This window comes from Colossoma macropomum, unplaced genomic scaffold (genome assembly GCF_904425465.1).
Source record: "Colossoma macropomum unplaced genomic scaffold, Colossoma_macropomum, whole genome shotgun sequence".
NCBI classification, from domain to species: Eukaryota; Metazoa; Chordata; class Actinopteri; order Characiformes; family Serrasalmidae; genus Colossoma; species Colossoma macropomum.
Genome location: NW_023494795.1, coordinates 5,653,656 through 5,674,922, shown reverse-complemented (window position 1 = coordinate 5,674,922; position 21,267 = coordinate 5,653,656).

Sequence of the window (21,267 nt, the reverse complement as noted above, 5' to 3'; positions counted from 1 at the left end):
AGAAAGTTTGGATTAATAAATATTCTTTCTCTGTTTGATTGAGTAGGCCTGTGATCAATCTTGGTAGACATGTCCAGACCTACCTATGGCTATGCCGTTGGCTCATGGTAATCTAATATCTATACGATTTTGTTTGCAGCTTATAGGATCCCAAATGGCAACTATTTTTTTGCAATTCTTTGTTAACTCCTTAAAAGGGCAGGGCCAAAGTTTTATTACTAACATCTAAAACCTAAGAATAACTCAACCTATTTGCATTGGAGTCCCTGCACTGTTACTGAATAGTGAGCCTTAGTATGCAAAAAGGCTGGGATTTTGAGGGGTTAATATGGTAGTGTTGTAGTGTGATGCGTACATTGGCACTAATGGTCATACATAATTGTTATTTTATGTTGTTATAAAAATAAATAAATAAATACAAATTGCAATCCAAAATTGGCAAAAAAGAAAAAAATTGCAACAAGGTTTTTTTAAGTACGAAACAGCGTATTGTTTTATTTTACTATTAACTTCGATTAATTATCAATCATTGCTTATTTGGTAACACCACTGAAATATAAATTGTATAATTTTTTAAAATGATACATTTAAACATTTTTGTGATTGCAAACTTATTTGCCAGTTCAATTTGAATGCAATTTCATTTTCATGTTTCATTCACAATATGTGGATTTTTGTAGTAATCCTTTCGATCAGTCCGATGGTCAGGTGCTATAGGTCAGCAGTACTAACGCACATGAAACATTTATATATTGTGTGTATTCAAGTCATACAAAAACCAGTAGGATAAAAACTACTTGATTGATAATATTTGTACATTTGGTTCTCTTGGTTTGATCGACCACAGCCACTACGATATGGGGAAAGATTATAGTTGGCAAAGGGGCAGAGATTGTGGAGAAACTAACTATCATTCTCACACATATTGCATAAAGCACCCTTCCACATTTCATCTCCCTGGGCTCAAGTTCTGAGAAAATTAGGTGTAGAGTGCCCTCCAGTGGTTGAATAGGCTCAGCGCAAATGTACAAGGTTGCAGCAACACTCTTAACAGGGTTAAATATATTGAGTTTGCTATTACCTTTTGGAGAAGATGGTGATGCAGTTTAGTCATTTACTAGTTTAGTAATCAGATGATTTTGCCATTAACCAATAGCCTTGAATCTGGGTTCTGTATATTTATCTCTGAAGAGGAATTCCAATGATTTAAAAAAAATCTACATAAATAAAAAAGATGCAAACAATGTAATTTCGAGTGCCTTGATGTGAAATGGTGCATTCTAGAGAGACTTACTGAGTAGGAATCATCCACAGCGGTGGTGATAGGAACCAGGTGTCTGAAGAGTTTAATGCCTCTGAAAGCTCTGTTACAGAAAGTTTTTACACCAAATGGCTATGAATGCATTGGCTGATGCTTGAGACATGGTTTTACTACAGTTTTATAACAAGATTTTACATTTAAAAAATAGTCGCAGTGTGTTATAAGGCAAATACTTCTCAAAGAAAAATGTTTGTTTGTTTGTTTGTTTGTTTGTTTGTTTATTTATTTATTTATTTATTTATTTATTTATTGGAATTTTTCTATTTTGCTGTTATTATCATACATGTTCATGTTAGCATACTTATAAAAGACTGTATATATATATACAGTAGTTTAGTAAATATAAAGGAATTGGATGTTGCATGTTGTTTTAAATATAGAACATTAAATGCACATGAACTCAACTGATTGTCAAAAAAAGAAAAACTCCTACTCAGATCTGTAACAAGGACTTTGGAGATTTAAATTAAAATGTAAGGTGTACTTTTTTCTCTTGGAAGCATTATTTAAAGTAAAATAATAAAGTAAAAGTACATGTATTTAATAATAATAATGTTATATAATGTGCAGTAATAATCAAGTAATGTACAAAGCTTCCTAAGTACTACTTAAATATAACAACAAAGTACAATTTCTTAAGTATTTTCCACTCTTAAACTGTATACAAACAGATTCCTGCCCTTTATGTGATGCATCTTTTCCCAATTCACTCATGCATTTGTATGCAAAAGTCAAAACTAACACATCATCTACAGGGAGCACACCTTTGCATATTTTAATGCACAGTTACTGTTTCTATCTGAATTTATCATCAATTTAACCTCAACAACAATGACAAATCAGCCTTCAGTGAGGAGGTAGCTTCAAGTTCGAGGGCATCCCCATCTCTGAGGATCTGCCTTGGAACTTCAACATAACATTGATATTGATGATTTTCATATATATTTCTGTAAATTTATTTTTAAATATCTATGTAGACATATATCACTTTTTGAAATAAAGCAATTGTTCTTTAACTAGTTTATACATATTTTGTATATTTAATACTATCTATCTATCTATATATATATATATATATATATATATATATATATATATATATATATATATATATATATATATATATATAATGGGAAGAAAAGTTATAGTACCTTTTATGTTTTCTATTTTATTTTTTTCCAATATGTTAAATTCAGCAAATCAATAGAATTGTAGCATTTTTTCTGCACATTTTAATGCTCAATTTAAGTTCTCTGTAAAAGATGTTTTTAACTCATTTTAACTTAGAAAATCAACAATGTAATTTGACCAGGGGTGTCATAACTTTTGCATACAACTGAATTTATGTTCTACAACACACTTCAACTTGACTGCCAATGTATTGACCTGCAGTCAGAGGTGTTTGTTTAAGTCTATCCAGTTCTAATCTGTGCACCTTGTTGTGCCTCATTTTCCCACTAGGGGGTGCACTCTGTTCACTGAGTGAGTGGCTTTCAGCCTCAGTTCTGTGGACATGGACACTCCTCTGTTCCTCCTGCACTGATACTTTCATTTAGTCACCAGACTGTTAGTGTAAAACAGAATATGTTAACAAATTATTGCTATAAATTAACCCAAACTGATTTAATCAGTAATTACATGGCATATTACCCTGTAATTACATGGAAAACATGTAAACTAGGTTGTTCTTAAATTATAGGACTGAAGATTGGAAGCGTGAGACTCCTAGTCACTGGAGTGGTCTATTAAGCACTGTATGACCTAAACAATAGATCCTGGAGGATCCAGTTCAAGGTAAGCTTGAGATCTTTGTTGATCTTCCAGGGCTGTGTGAGTTTGAGCGAGATCATTCTACAGTAGTATGGTTCTTCTGAAGCTCTTCCATTTCCAAAAAAACACGAATGCTTATTGGTATCATTAGGTGCATGGATCATTAATATACACGCCCCTGTCTCTTTCATCATAACTCACTTAAAGCATCCATCATGCTAAAGGCCTCCATGCCCAGATGTTTGTACTCATAATTCCAGACTCTACATCACTCTGCAGCTTGGAGTGGACAGATGTTGTAGATTAATTGAACGTAGCTAAGTGTGAGAACAGCTTGTGAAATGAGAAAGAACAGAAAACATCCGAGACAGTCGTGGTCAGTCGGAAAAAAGATGACAGAGTAGACCGGTAGCAATTTATGAGTGTGAATGTAGAAATTACATAAAACAGAGGACCAAAAAATGGAAAGCTGCTGATAGAGATAGTTGAATCATTTTAACATCATTTATTTTCATTTTAAGGGAAATTCAGTTGCACTCGCTCTACTTTAAGACACTATTCCTAATAAGATTAGTTATATACAATATGGTTCAAAAGTCAAAGCCAAAATTACACATTGTGTGCAATTTTCATGATGAATGGACCAAAACAAATGGCTCAAAATGACTTGGAAAAAATTCTGGTTCCATTGACTTACATTAAATGTAAAGTATGTTTTTTCCTTCTCCTGTAAAGTTACCATTTTGGAGATATGAGGGTTTTCCGACAGCAGCGACATGTTAACAGAAAAGTACACACAAGCCTCAACAACTAAATATATTATCAAAATTTCCAGTATTTAGTGTGTTCACTCTTTACCTTTATTAGTGCTTCCATTCTTTTCAGAGAAAGATCCTAAGAAAACGCCTACGTCAGATTCATGACGTGTTCTTAAACCGCAGAATTGTTTGCACCAAATAAGAAAACATTGCAGAATTTAAGAATCTGTACAAAAACTGCGTAAGTGGATTTTACGAAGAAATTTCTTCTTAAGAACGGTTGGTGAATGAGGCACAATGTGTTTTAAATTTAACCAGGCTTTCTTCTAATTGATTCCTGAGCTGAGGCTCTCATTATTTTTTGTTACAGAGTAAAAATAAATTATGTAAAAATTAAAGTAGCAAAGGTATTTAATTAAAAAATAACCTAAAAGTAAAAATACTATGATTTAATTTATTCCAAACAGTACCAAGACAAGGAAAATGCACTCATACAGTAATGAGAGTAAATGTAATTTATTAGTTCCCCCTGTAGGATTATCTTATCTCTAATCTCCTCAGAAATATCTCCTAAATAAATAACTTGTACTTAACAAGAAATACATGTTGAAAAATTATATCAATGAAAGACAGTCTTTGCACAGGACCAAATTTGACAGTCCCATAAAGCCTTTTTGTGTGATTCACAGCCTTTGTGTTCAAGATATTTACTTATGCTATTCTATTCAAACATACATACATAAAGTCATAAACACAGACCTTTCTGTACAGCATTTCAGGATCATTTTATAGAAACAAAAAACACAAAAAATATCACCACAACAAAGTGGAGTCCATGCACTTTTCACCAACAAGGGCACTACAGCATGTCACACACATACAGAGCCTGTTTACACTTCACTGCATGCATCTTGGGATGATTACATTCCTGTCCAATCATAAAAAAGGGCCAAGAGTAAATCCAACCCAGACATACCGAAGACAGATTCCTGTCCAATCACCCAGGCATTTGAGGAGGTGGCAGTAGAGACACCAAGTCTAAAAACACTGTTTTTTTTTTTTAGTTTTTTGTTTTTATTAAACACATATATAATCTTATCTATTTCTAGGTGGAACATAGTCAGTGCAGAAGCTGATATATGACCCAGAGGAGATAAATCAGCCTGCAGTCTATCACATATTAAATGTTCAACATTGCATTGGTAGCCAGTCCTCTGCACCAGTGCTGACTTATTAATATATAAGTGCAATTGCAAAATCACAGCATGTCTGAGGGACCTGGCATCATTTCACATTTGCATATAACACAGGCAAAGCAGCACAGACTGAAATAGTATTTGTTCAAATGGAAGTGGACGGTGTAAATTGAATGTGGACAAATCTTATCAGGATGTTATCTGGACGAGTGTAAATGGGCTCACAGGTGAGGACATATTGAACAATACTGATAATGACTGTCCATTTTCTGAATTTGTCTCTTTAGTTTTGTACTGGTGCTACAAGGCTAAGGCTGATATAGCTAACAAGTAATGAGAGCTCAGACTTTTTAACTATGTTTTATCTATTAATTGTAAAACAATTCTTTTTTTACTTGTATTTTTCACAATTAAAAAGGTTTTTGTAGCAACTGACTGTTTGTCTATGGCATGTACCGTCCACTTTATTAACAATCTATATCTTAATGGGTCACTAGTAAAGCTTTACTTGAGCCTACCTAAATGTGGCAGGTGTCTTATTTTCATGCAATAACCTTGTAGCTCTCTCTTTTTTCCACTTTTATTGAACAATCCCAAATCCTTTGCATGTTGCTAAAAGGCCATGATAAATGGGCCAATAGAAATGGTCCGAAATTACTTGGGGGAAAAAAAAAAATTACAATAAATTCCATTACAAGTTAAGAATGTTTTCATTCTCCTGTAAAGTTACATTTTTGGAGATGTTGTGTTCCAACAGTGATGCTATGCTGTCATTCACTGTCATGACCAATTATTTCCATTAGTATAACAGTGTCATGTTACAATTACCAGCAATAGTAATGATGTCATAATGTGTGGTCATAATGGCCAACTAGAGGTCAGTTTTTTGCATGTGACAATGAGGTGGGAGTGGTGGGGGTGCTAAGGGTGCAGTAGCATCCCCACATTTCAAGGTTGGTTAAAAGCAACTGCTAAATACATTGGTAAATAAGATCTGAGCTTAAAATTAATTTTTTACATTAAAACACATTAAAACATGGAGCAGCCTTGCATTGTTTACATTCACATTTTTTTATTACAGTGAGCTGAATCGCTTCGCTCACCCACTGCTGGCCACTTTGGGGTTGCATTGCTATAACACATGCAGGTTGAAGTGCAAAGAGGGAAAGTGTATGCAGAGCTGTGGGCCATTTCTATACTTAAAAAAGGTAATGATGTCCAGAGCATTAGTTTTTTACCAACCATTATAGCTCCCACTCTGTCTGTGTTTGTGTGGCTGTGGGTGTGACAGCATCAGGTATTGTGCCATACATCAACAATCTGATTGGACATCACTCAGTTCATTAACATAGAGTTCCTCCAGACAGAGAGAGGGCAGTGAAATCAGTGTGTATCAGCGGTTTGAAGTGTCCGTTAAGTGGGTATGTTGTCATCTCTCGCCGCATTAAGGCAAGTCACGGTACATTCTGTTTTTATGTAAATGTCAAAAAACCCCAAATGAAAAAAAAAACATTTTGCTTGACGTCAATTCACGTCATGTATGTACTGCTTAAAATTTCAGCAACTCCAACTTAAAATACCTTCCTGCATCCTTGTAAACTCAAGAGTTCATTTTCTACTCAGCAGGGATCCAGACTTTTCCTCATAATTACATTTTCCAGATGCACGTCTCATGTCCTCACTGCCATGGCAACTCTAAAAAAGGCAACATGAACAAGGCAGATGAGAAATTGTTGCAACAAAGCACACTTCAGAACAACATCTACTCGAGTGGCAGCGTCCTCTTCTCCTGGAGTACACCTGTCCTGCACATTTCTGTGATTTACCCACTCTAACCCACCTGATCCGACCAGTCGGCTGATTCACAAATAATGTCAGAGCAGGAAAACTCTAAAATGTGGAGGACAGGGCTACTCCAGAGAGAGATTTGAGAACCACTGCCCAAATAAGAGTTTGGGACACTTCACTTGCTTTTAAGTCAAATGGCTAAGTCAGTGGTTTCCTTGTTGGTTTGCAATAACTTAACATATTTAAGACTAAACAGGTGAATTTTACTACATTGTGATGTCAACACTCATCAGCTCTCAGGCCTCTCAAGTGTTTAAACCACCTTTTAGGCCAAAAGAGTTTCAATATTTGCTTTTGGAAAAGAAACCTGTCCGGTGATCACTGGATATATCTACTTTGCATACCAAATAAACAAATAAATAAGTACCCAAAATAAATATATACAAAGAGTGAGCAAGTAGATATTGTATGTTAACAAAACTTACTCAAATCTTAATGCATAGTTACATCATTGAGGTGTAAATGAGGTCATTCAGAGTGGTTTGATGTGAACTGTTCTATTCTAGAGCCTTACTGAGTCAAGTAGTTCACTACATTACAGATAAATATTGCATAAAATTTGTTTTATGATACTTTATAGACAATGTTTGGACTAAAATTTAGTTTTTTAAATAGCAGAGATGTTCTTTGTGTTCATTGAGTGTTATAGGAAAAATTGTCTCAACGACTATTTGACCATCATCAACATTACATATCACTGCTCTCAGAACAAAACCTTGTTCTTCATTTTTATCAGTTTCAGTTTTTTTGATATTATATGTAAGTTTGAAAAGAAATCAAAGTCAATAATGACTTTCTGATTCTAGCAGTATCTGAGCTCAGGACTGGCTTTCCCTCTAACCTATTGGTAACTAGCAAAGATACTTTCTTTGGATAGACAAAGCACTTTTTGTAAGTCTCTCTGGGTAAGAGCGTCTGCTAAACGCTGTAAATGTAAATGTAAATGGCCCAAAATGACTTGGAAAAAAGTCTGGTTCCACTGACCTACATTAAAAATCAAGTAGTTTTTTCCTTCTCCTGTAAAGTTATCATTTGGAAGATTTGATGTGACAACAGTGATATACAAACTCAGAAGACATGTGGATTTCCTGGTCATTTTGGATAATAAACAAAATGGCTATATTTGTAGACATTATGACTCCTGGTTCCTATCACCACCACTGTAAAGTAACTACAAATTATTGTACTACAAACTCCAAATAAAAACTACGAACGACTCTTTTGTAACAATAGTAAAACAAAGAAATGTTCATTGAAAAGTGCTGGTGAAACTGATTCATTACTCAGAAAACTTCAAAAGGAGGCAAACTTCTGATGAGCCTCCGAGCTTTCCTGCAGTCGTCTCTGTTTCTTGATGGCCGGATTTGGTTCAGGCCTCGGGCCTGTAGATGTGAGCTGATCTCAGCGTGGGAGTTCCTTCCTCCTTCAGCTTCCTGACCGTAGTTAAATATGTGTGGAGAGGCTTGGAAATAGATCTGTAACCATGCCGACAGGTGGAGGTGTAGTGGGTGGCCGCAGATGCTGCCAGGCGGCTCTGCATGGAGGCGGCGGGGCTGCAGGTTTAGCCAGATGCAAAGATTCTTTTCCTTTCTGAGCCAGAAAGGTATAGCAGGTAGGTGCAGAGGGTTTGTCAGGGACAGGGGCTCAAAAGAAAAAAGGCCATTTATGTGGTCAAGCAGTTTGTTACGGTAGGTCAGCAGTAGTGCTAGTATCAGTGTTTTTTGTTTTGTAGGGATATACCATATGAAACCCAATTCACTTAGTTCCTTAAACTGCAGGCTTAGTGTTCAGTTCTTAATCTACTTAATCTACAGACCTACACTCAATCGCTTTATTAGGTACACCTACCTTGTAACTACACTGACCATTTTATCAGCACCACTTACCATCTAGATGGACTTACATATTGATGTCCATCTGTTTCTTTGCACACTTTGTTAGCCCCTTTTACTACATTCATCAATGGTCAGGACCCCACAGGACCACCATTAAGCAGATGTTATTTGGGCAGCCCTTCACTGGCACTGGCATGATAGTGGTATAGTAGAGTAAGAGTTCAGCTCAGTGTTGTTGCTGAGCTGAGAATAGCCTACCAGCCACAAATATCCAACCAACAGTGTCCTTTGAGGAGAAATTGACCATGAAGCTATGGATGAGCTATCTTCTCTAACATTACATCTACAAGGTAGACCAACAAGGTAGTTGTGTCTAATAGGTGTGTCTGATACCAATGCAACACCCACTGAGGGTGCATTTGTATCTGTAGTTTGGTTTATTTGGTCCAGAGCAAAGCAGAAAACGCTGAACTGTTGCATTTTAGTTCTAGTCTGCTTAGCATTCACACTGACATATTGAACCAAAAGACGTAAACAAATGTCACATGAATAAAATCTCACAACTGATTGGCCGGATTTTATAATGTACATTTGTTGACATTAACAGCAATAATATCCAACAACCGTATTGTACTCTGGGTTAACTAACTAGACGTTTATAGATGTCTTATTACATCATTCTTGAGCCAGGAGAGGCCCTATGTTACTGTGACTTTCATAAGACATGTAACAGGGTAATATCTCTAACACTCTAGCAGCTTTCTAAACATGGGACTTCAAGACATAAAATAATTGATGTTTGTTGTGAGGTGGGTATGTTGAAACCCCTCCTTCTTCCAATCTAACACCCTATAAATTCACATCCTCGTCTTCTGTTCCCATGATGAAGTGTTCACAATCCCCACCACCACCCCATCTCCTCCCTTCTAGCTGTAGAAGCTGCCCAGAACTCCAGCCCAAGTTCCCCGAGTTCCCTTCCCAGACTTCCCTCATACTATCACCACATGTTGAAGGTGTGGTCTGAACTCACAAACTTGTCTTAGCCACATTACATTTTTATGCTTTTTGCCATGTTTCAATAAAGGCTTTTTATACTTTTTTAGGACGGTGTGCCCAGGATTTCTTTGCTTTGGGATTTATTTTGCACATGCCTTGTGGATGCAGATGGATACTTTTTTGGTTTTTTGCCTCCCCCAGCATGGAACCAATTTTTTTTTATTTATTTTATTTTTTTTTGTCTTAGTCACGTTTTAAAACCGAAAAGATCTGATCTACAATTACCAATTCAGAGCGCATAAAGAAAACACAAGTATGTGTCAAAACAGCATCAGAAAGATTTATATATCTTCAGTCGGTGTTGCATTCATATGTCAAATAAGCCACACCAGAGTTCTTTTGGAAGTGAACCAAGGCTGAGTTCAGCAAGGTACAATGTAAATTTACCCTCAAAGGAACAGTGGATTTAAGGTCCAGTTGTGTGTCTTAAGTATGTTTGAAACTGATACTATATTCACATTTCTAAAATGTCTAGAGTCAAGAAAGGGTTTATGGAGTTAATGCAACTTAAAACATTAACTACAGTGAAATATGGTACAGTTATATTCCAAACCTTGATGGGATGGCACCCTTAATGGTACCACCCAGAGGTGTGAGGAGTGTCCCCCAGGGACAATTTGGTACCTCTTTGTCTGAGAATGTATGAACATACCCCAATATGTCGCTACCTTGTCAGTGTCAGTGTCAGAACGATCCACAACCAAAAGAATACCTGCTTAGTGGTGGTCCTGTGGTGGGCCTGACCATTGATTAAAGGGGTAAAATAGGGAATACACATTATACAGAAAAACAGATGGACAGATTGTAGAACTACAAAGTGCCTTTATGGGGTAAATGGTCCTGATAAAATGGGCAATGAGTGTAGAAACAAGGTAAGTGTTCCTTACAACGTGGCCAGTTTGCTCCACACTGGCTCTGCCCATTCCTGACCAGTCACACCTATGGCTAGTTTCAGGACCGATTCACCCACACATGTATGGGTCTAAGTTGGTTTGTGAAGTCTTGCATGCATTTTCTAAGTTCTAAACCACCTATTTTCCTGTTACTAGTCTGTGGGTTTTCTAACTTAAAGTTCTCTTGTTGTTTGCTTATTTACTATCCTGTTGTGTCTTGATTGTAGAACCTGACTGCCTTCCCAAGACCCCCTGCACGGATCCTCTGCCTTGGCTGAATCTCCGAGTGTACAAGCAGCCCACTTCTGTCCTCTCTGGTCCACTCCAGAGCCCTGCAGCTGGGGCTCAACACTCAGCGGGGTCCGGCACCAGGCCTGGAGGCTCCAGTACTTTCTCACTGTTAATCTTTTCCTGGTTGTTTTTTTCTCTGCACCACACACGCTTTCTGGCAGCCTTCAGCGTGTTTAGCCCCCAGAACCCACATGATCCCAGGTGTGTGGTGAAATCTCCGGCCTGCTAATGTTGGGACAGGGCCAGGAACTCTCAGCAGCCCGGAGAGTCTACATTGGCAGAGGGAAGCATTGAATCACAGCCCAGAGTGGCTTAGTCCACTTTTCTGGGACAGTGGATTGCGGCTCTGTTGCTCTGCCTTTGTGCTCATTATTACTTCTGTGTTAGGAGTTGTAGCCATGGTACACAATAAATGTTCCCAAATGGTTCTTGGACTAGAAAAAACTTCATTTGAAACGGAATATTTTCATTGTGTGGAGGTTCTTTCAACTTTATAAAGGTTTTTTAATCTCATTTACAAATAAAGAACTATCCATTGAAAGGGTGTTTATAGAAACCAAAGTGGTTTGTCTATAAAATTACTGTACTTACTAGCAAGGTGGTGGCAATGCAATCAAGCTGAAGCACCATTACATCTTTTCAACTTGCCTCTAACTAACATATTGGCACTGGACCGCTCAACACGCTTGGAGGAGAATGTTAACTGCCAATTCTGTTACATCAGTTAACAGATGCCCACATTGATTACCTTCCCGCTGAATGACAGGGTGAGAGGGAGGGGCAACCAGAGGCACCGAAGACAACAACTGTGCTATCTTGGACTTCCGGGCCACAGATGGCTCTGGCAGTGCCAGGGATCACACCCACAATCTCCCGATGATAGGGCCAACACCGCTGGTCACTCAGGACATTTATTTTTAACAGTGTACTCCTGGTGGTAGCTAGTACTGGCAAGCACTCTCTCTATGTGAGTCATATTGGTCTACATTACACACAGTAATATCTGTTTCTCAGACTAAACGTGGAAAATCAATGGGAAAGCTCAGAGGTCAGTTCAATAAACGGATTATTACTAGCTTGAATTCTGAGATGAAATCAGTTTTGTTGCTGCTACTCCTTTCTTCTGGAGACAGTTTCATTGGTTCAATTAGTGAAGATTATCTCTCTCTCTCTTCCCTCTTTCTGTATCATTCTGTCTCTCAGGCCTCTCTCTCTCTCTCTCTCTCTGTCTTTCTCTCTTTCTTTTTCTCTCTTTCTTTTTCTCTTTCTTTTTCCTTCTCTCATTTTCATCTTTCTCTCTCTCTCTTTCTTTGTTTCTCTCCACTTCTTCTCCTCTCTCTCTCTCTCTCTCTCTCTCTCTTTATGCTGCTCTCTTCCCTCTTTCTTTCTTGTTCTCTTATACCTAACTATCTCTCCCTCCCTTACTCTGTTTCTCTCTACCCTTCTCTTATTCTCTCTTTTATCTCTCTCTCTCATTTTTTTGTTTTGTCTCTTCTTCTTCTCTCTCCTTCTGTCTGCTCTCTTTTCTTCCTGTTTATCTCTCTCCCCTCTCTCTTTCTTTCTCTCTCCCCTTTTCTGCTCTTTTTTTCTCCCTCTCTTTCTGTCTCTCTCCCTCTCTGTGTGTCTGTCTGTCTCTCTCCATTTCTGTGTCTTTGTGTCTCCTTCTCTCATTTTCCTCTTTCTCCCTCCCTTTCTCTCTGTTCTCTCTCTCTCTCTCTCTCTCTCTCTCTCTCTCTCTCTCTCTCTCTCTCTCTATGCATCTCTGTTTCTCTCTTTTTTCTGTTTGTCTGTCTCCTTCTTCTGTCCCTCTCTGTCTCTCTCTCTCTCTCTCTCTCTCTCTCTCTCTCTCTCTCTGTTTCTGTCTCTCTCTCTCTCTGTTTAGCCGTTGTGCAGATGCTGATGGTAAAATCAATACTGAAAGATGATCATTCTCGGGCAGCTCAGGCCAAGGAAAAGTTACTCTGAGCCTCGATCCATCTCCACCGCCACGGCCCAGGATTTATCAGGTGCACATAAAAAGGGGGCTAGAAAATGGACACAATTAACAGAGCCGGTCGCGCAGGTGTAGTTTGTATCGCTGACAGGGAACATGGCAGCTTTCAAACAAACTCATTAACTCATTGGCAGCGCTTTCCCAAAGCAAGATAAAAAATCTTTAGCGCATTCATTGAGCTCGCGCCATAAATCACAATGAGCACAAAGACTGATGGAACATTGGCAAAGCGAGCGCACTGCCGCCGCATGCACCTTGTTTGTTTGTAAATTGCTCAGGAAAATCAGATGTCTGCATTGCAATGTCCTTTCAGTTATTATGGATTGCAATCATTTCAAGGCAATTTACTCCCCTCCATCTGTCTCCTCACTGAGTACATGTGGTTACTATTGTTGACATGATCTGTTTGGATGTGAAAATAAAATGTAATTTAGTTTCCTATGAGTCGCATTAAGAGGGTTGGGCCTTCACAGCAGAAGCATCTCACCCTTAGAAACAGACTGTATGTGTGGCTATTCAGTGGTATGTTTGGCTAACGAGGTTGCGCCATATTGCTAGTGTCCCAATTCAACTCTCAGAGATGCTGTAGCCATCTGTGTCGAAAATCCACAGAACAATACTGGCAAATTAATGGCGTCCTTTAGGTCATATGTAGTTGGGAAGCATGCCTAAGTATGGGCAGATGTCCCACAACATTGCATGAGTGGCAGGTTGAAAAGAATTGGTAATTGGCTACACGTATGCAGAAGAAATTCAGAAGAAAGTATGTGTTAGTCCCCAGCATGTCATTTGTGTGTGTGTGTGTGTGTGTGTGAGAGTCCTAATTTTCTCCCCAATTTAGACGTGTCCAATTCCACCCACTAGTTAGGCCCCCCCAAATCACACAATACCACCAGCGCTAGGAAGGCAAAAGCTAGCACAGGCTTCCTCCGAGACCTGTGAAGCACCACTGCATCACTGCACCGCCACTGTGAAACTGCCCCTAATGCAACGTCATTAAAGAGCTGAACACACTCGGAGGAAAGTGGTAACTGCCAGTTCTGTTACATTAGCTAACAGACACCTGCGCCGGCTAGCATTACACTGAGTGATTGGGCAAGACGGGGGGGCCATCCTACCCACCCAGATAGAGCGAGGCCAATTGTGCTTTCTTGGACTCCTGGCCACGGATAGCTGTAGCATCACCAGGGATTGAACTTGCGACCTCCTGATGACAGCACCAATGGGTTGGGTTATTTCCTTAGTGCTGAGTAGTTTTGTGTAGCTCAGCCATTGAGTTAGTGGCTGGGTCAATCTCAGTGACAGTGGAGTCAATGGAGATAAAACAATGCCCCACATCCCCTTTCACTGCCAGGTGTACCTATCCAGCTGCTGCCAGGTCACTGTAATCCAGCTGCTGATTCATCTCAGCAAGAAAAAGTGTGGTTCAACTTTGAATTGTGAAATGGTTCTTCAGATTGAAGGGAAATGTGTATATGGTTCTATATAGAAGCTTTATAAAAATGGTTCTATATAGTACCAAAAAGGGTTGGGCTATTGTTGCGATGTCAGTTTTATAACAATGGAAGAACCATTTTTTAACATCATTTTCAATGAGTTCTATATGGAACCATATACAACACATTCCCCATCAATTTAAAGAACCACTTTACCATCCAAAGAACTATTTAAGCAGTTAATTGGTTCTAAATAGAATTCAAGAAACTACAATTTACCAATTGCAGATCAGATCGTTTGAAGTGTGTACTGATTTCTGTCCATCATGACTCCATGCCGCTTCCTGATGAGAAGCCATTTAGCTGACCCTGTGCTGATGTTTTGCTTTGAAAATTAACCCTTTGGCTGGGTTGTTATTGTGACACAGTCACTAACTAGTAGCTGGGCTATTTTTATTATTTTAAGGTTTACAAAATCATTAAATCAAAACAGATCAAAGCAAAGAAACTCATTTTTACAATGATTATAGTAATGTTAGCTTCTAAGGGTAGCTCCTTTTTCCTCAGCAGGTGGACGTTATACTGTCCCCAAACCATCAATGACAACCAAATGGCCAGCACAAACCAAATTAAACATGCTCATTAAGAAAAGCCCGTTTTCTAGGCTAACACAACCCATTTGCTAGGCTAACACAGTTTGTATGCGCTATGTTTTAACATTGAGCTCCAGCCCAGTTTCTGATAGCTTCTGCAACTTTTATAGAACTTTATCTGGGTCCATTAAGATGTTTAATAGACATTTAGTTTATTTAAGTAATGATTTTACAGGTATTACTTGTTGAATAGTTAACCCAGCTTTCCAGGTTAGGTGGCCAATTCATTTGGGTGGGTTAGCTTAGTGGTTGTTTTTTTTAGTAGGTAAAACTGCTTCCTTAGACTTGGAAGATTGGGGTTTGATTTCTCTGTCTGGGTATGCATGCCATGTTATAGCAATAAGAGGCCTTGGGCAAGACTCCCAACATGACATTTGTCAATATCTGTAACATAAGTGAACTATAAGTTGGAGCTTAACCTCCAACTAGTAGGGGTGTCCACCAAATGCATTAATGTAAAGAACCCTGCATATGTTCTACTCAGTAATGACCAGCCATATGGTTGATCAGTGCATATCTACCTTCATGAGGAGTTTCAGGAATCCCAACCAAAATCTGCCACACTTGCTCCAGCTAATTAATATCTTTAGAAAGCCGTTACTGGTTTGATCAGGTGTATCTGCACTGGATGAGATGAGATGTGTTAGCCATGAGGTGAAGTCTGCAGGGCAAGGTCTCCAAGAAGAGGCTTGGTGACCACTGCTTCACATGAGTTGTGAGTGAAGTGTGATGTATATTCCTGTTCATTTGTTTGATTTCTCAAAAAAGTAGTTGACACAAACAATATAAAAGTGTAGAATTTCCATTTCAGTGATGGTAACACTTGAAATCTGCTACATAACATTAACAAAACCATTGACGAATCATGTTGTTAAAGGAGATGAGTTGATTAAATGGCAGAAATAGCCATTTTGCCCCAGTATGAAAGGGTTAATGATATTAAGCTAAAGAAAAATGGGATTTGGAAAAGATATTCACTGCTAGTGTACTTTATATATATATAATTTTATTTTTTTATTTTTTTGCTTCTCTCAAAGGAAAAGAACATTGCAAACAAACACTGAATACAGCTGGTGCCATTACAAAAATACAAGGTGATGTTTTCTCCTTGTAGACAGACTCTCTGTCTCAAAAATATGTATTATGAAAAGCTTTGTCTGTTACAAGAACACTGTGTTACCTGCAGTGAATTGCAGACTCTAAGGGGGGCAATGAAAGATTAGAATAGCAGGTTGTTCTGCAGAGCGCTGTGTGTGGCTGTGTGGAGCGATGGGAGTGCTTTTTCATCAGAGCCACAGAAATCACCCCGTTGCTATAGGATGTTCTCTCTCCAAGGCTGGGTGCAAATCTGAAAAAATAATGGCGTGCCAGCTATCGCGGAACACACTCCGTCTTGTGTGGACTTCACTTGTGTGGGACTTTTGATGGATTTTGCTCAACTTTGAGATGAATCTTTTTAGAAGATTTATTTTCAATTATAAGAAATCTGCGAATCCACCAATTACAGGCGAGAGGCAAATGATGGACACATGAATCCACCAGATACACACAGTGAGAGGCAGACGGCGTGTCTTAGCTTGCCTTCATTTGCTCATAACTCCACATGTGAGTCATCATATATGATCTTGCAGTGTGATTGAATCGAAAGGGTGACTCTGCGGATTGAGAGAGCTGTTTGAACTGTATTTCTGCACTATATTATCACAAAGATATTAATAGAAACACTGTGAAACATCTAATCTGACGCACCGGGACGTTGGTCGACCCCAGAGGGTTAAATAGCTTTTAAAGTGACACATTCAGCAGCTTCAGCAGACTACAATGCTGGCGAGAGACATATGGAACAATGACCAGTGAGCAAAACCATTTACTGTACATATGAGTTATATGACATATACACTCATTGGTTGGAACATGCAGCCACTGTTTCTCTCACTGATGTCAGTGAAGAAATTGGAAACTGCATTCATTCCATGGAAATCTTGTGGTTTTAATCTTCAGGATGTGTGTGTGTACACTGCTTTATAAAATTATAAAAATTATAAAAAGATCAAATTTAAGAAAATTTGACACGTGAATAATCATAACTAAGCAAAACAATGTGATTAATTAAATGTGATTTATAATTTTTATTATTTGTCGGCATTAGTAATTGCACTTGAATGCTATACCAAAGCAATATGAGTTCCAAGGGTCAAAGTCTCAGATTTTATTTATCTATTCATCCTGACGTTTTCGAAATTGGTACTCTCTCAATGTGAATATTGTTCCAGTCCTGTTGCAATCAGGAAAGTCTTGTTGGAAAACCAGCAATCCACTCTGTTACACATGTGTAATTACATAGGAGCAAATATGCTATTAGGACTATCAAGACACACTTGTGAAACACTGAAATTGATTTATCTGAATGTACATAAGCTGCACTGCTATAATCCATCTGTATCAGTGAATACATCACCAGTAGTTACATTGTTGTTGCATGTATAATTAATGTGTACCTACGTCGTTATTGGAGATAAAATATAAAGTGGGACCAACAATGAAAAAACCTTACAAAAATGGACATGCAAGGTTTTGTTCTGACAACACTGACATATTCATGTGGAACTCATTTGAAGCAAGTAAATTCATGTTTTCAGAATACAGGCCACATTTCAATGCTACACAGTCATAACTGCATAGCTTACATATTAGATTCATAGTAGTTATTGCATAATGTATAGTAGCTACTAGATAATATGACTGAAGAATAATAACTGAATAAAGCATTGGCTTTAAACTTGCAACCCCCTTCTTCCTTTCTCCTTCTCAATCTACGCAACTCTTTCTTTCTCTCATCCCATTCTCTCCCTGTTTGTCATTTCTTTCTCTCTCATCACTCGTTTTTCCTCCATCTCCGTGCATTGAAAGTGTGTTATTATTCCTGCTGAATGGTGTGTCTGTTTTAATGGCCTCCCGCTGTGTGCAGACGATGCAGTGTTATTTCCATTCGGCACACTCCGTCACTCAGCCTTAATGCTATTTGGCACAGTGGCTATAGGCAGCTTTCACTGCCTCTTATTACAGGATTGCATTAACTCTTAGACGTCCAGGGTTCTAACTGACGATGTGCAATACCAGGGGTTCTAAATGTGCTAAATGTTCCTAAATGTGCCAGGATACAAAAAGGGGCACTCTAAAAAAGGCTAAGAACCCATTCTGCTATACATAACAAAGCATTCATATTACATATACATATCATAAATCACATATTTACATGTAATGAATTGCATATACACTTGCAGCCACACTTTATTTGAAGGTTACTTTATGGAGACTCCGTAAACATGCATAAGCTTTGAAAATCATACTTACAATGCAATACAATGTCATTAACTGCAACGTGACATAAAGTGTTTTATGAGGTAAATGACATTGCATTGTCATAAGAGACCTTAGGTTAGTAACACTTTACTGTAGGGCTGTGTTTATAAGGCTACATGACACCTAAATAAACTAATCACAACTACTGCACTGTTAAATACTGCCAGGATTTCACAATATTTACTGCTCATTTTTTACAGTAGAATACTGTGTTTATCATTTTACTGTAAATCAACTCATCTTAAGAAATTGACTAAGAATTGATGTTGAGCTGAGCCAAAAAGTATTATTGATATGACTGAGGTTTAAAAAGGCGTACACACATATTCTCATAATTCAAATTCTAAGGTTTTAAAGACTTTAATGTTTTATGCTGGACTTTTTCTTTTCTTTGATTGTTAAATGCTGGGACACAGAGGTGTTATTGTTTATTGATATAACTAGATATAAGTTTTTGTTCTTGCTTTTGCAGATTATACATACAATGTGTATTTACATTTTAAAAATGTATATTTGAGATATACACTTTTAGCAAAAAGGGTTCTATATAGTACCAAAAAAGAGTTCAATCACTTGTAATAATACTGGAACCCTTTTTGGTGCTATATGGAACGCTTTTCGAAAGGAGTTCTATATACAACCATCTACAGCACATTTTCCACCAATCGATCATGATGCAAAGAACCTTTTAATCAAGCAGAGGGTCCTTTGAGTCTTCATGTTTATGTATAGAACAAATTTGTTTACTAAATAACCCTTGAAGAACGATCTTTTTTTAAAGTGCACTTTTTATAAACAATGCAAAACATGGTGAATAAAGATGTTCATTGGTACTTTCTTTAATAATTTATAGGTCTTGGTAAATAAAATTCAAAGTTATTTGAACTTTGAAATTGTACATATGTAAATTTACAGTAAACTGCAAATGGCTACTGAATTTCATTATTTCTACAGTAATGAAAATACAAGAGATTACAGTATTTTAATTATAGCTTATTACTGCCAGTGGACAGCAAAATACAGCTACATCACAGCTGACTGCAGAGTCAAAGTATACATTTGTTATTTTACTGTTATTTACTGTTAATATGGTTCGGTAAATTACTGTGAAAGTATTGCAAGTAGTAGCTATTTATTCACTGTAATTTTACAGTAAAATTTTTTACAGTATGGAAAAAATGTACATAAACATTGAGAAGACTTATTTCAATAGATACTGTCAGCCATACCTTGCTCTTTAAAATGTTACCAACCAAAATGATTGACATTAGTTCCATTTATAACACTGTTATGAAGCATCGTTCCTAGACAATGAGGCTAAAGGGAGTGCCTAAAGAAAGAAGATCCTTTTAAAGGATCGTCATCCTGAGATAATCCTTATTATTTTTGTTCTCACTTTATTTGGATAGTCCCATGTAGACTATATATAGATGATAACAACAAATTGTTAACGAACTGTTAAAACTCGTTTGATTCTAAACAGTGGTTGGATTAGGGTTAGGATTTGGACCCGTGTTAGGGCTGAGGATTGGGTTTAGGTTTTTGGTTGAGGTTAAGTTTAAGGTTAGGATTAGAGCCAGGTTTAGAATGAAAGAAAATGATGGTCCATTTAGTAGATATTTAGATGAATGAAACTTGAAAGTATTTATCTACCAAGCTTCTAGAGTGGACTATCCAAATAAAGTTATTCTTTTTAAAACTTTGAAATGAATTTTCTTTATTTCCCTCTCACTTTTCTTGAAAGAACAGTTGGAAGCATATTCTTAAAAAAAGTTCTTGAATATTTTCTTAACTTTATGACAGTCTGACATTTGTCTTACCCTGTCAAAACTGGCATAGTAAATCTCTTAAACTTCTGCTGACTTTCACAAAATAAAATTGCCAAAGTAAGGCAAGCATGTTTTTCCTCTTGGTGTTGGCTTTGTCCTCCACCATCAGTTTTAGCTCTTGTTTTCTATATTTTTTGAACATTTGGTTTGATTTTGTTTTACCCTCATTTTGCTGCCCTGGGATCTGTGATTAAACTGAATAACCATTTTATGGAAATACTGTATAATTTCTGGTAATCATGATATTGATAGTACATTACAAATAATCCAAAGCCTACACATGAAAGCAATTACAATTTTCACACACACACAAAAAAAAAAATCATTCTTAAGAGAATATTTTGTTTTTAAGTTTTTATGAAAATTGTGTAATAGAACATTCTTATGACCTGTGATGGACTAGTGGCCTGTCCAGGGTGTTTCTTGCCTTCTGCCTAATGACCGCTGGGTAGGTTCCAGCACCCCCATGGCCCAGGAGGATATACGGCTTAGACAATGAATGAATGAATGAATGGACGTTCTTATGAACTTCTTAGTGTTTAAGATCAATTGAAAGTATTTTTTTTTTATAGGTGAAAGCTTTTAATAATCTGTCCCCAAATCTCTACTTTAGTCCACAAGTACATGTTCAATGAAAGTACTAAAATTCTTAATTCTCAATTAAAATATTAAGATTCTGATCTAGGCCTTTGTTTTATGAGTTCCATTGATGTTTTAGTTGGCCAGGCATTTTATATTCACTTCATACAACATTAACTGACTTTGATTGTTTGCTTCCATTTGTTTCAATATAAAATAATGACAAAAAACCTTTTCATTAAACTTTGTTTTTACCAGGAAATAAGAGAAACAACATTTCCTCAAATTCAAATCATAATAAAACCCTCTTCTACTTATAAACACAGATGTGGTATCGATTTTAACTTTAGAATCTACACTTTCTATAGAACCGTTCTCCTTGTTACAGTGAGCTAGGTGGGAGAACGGACAAAACAAAATAGAGGAGCCATTTCAAGGTGTATCCT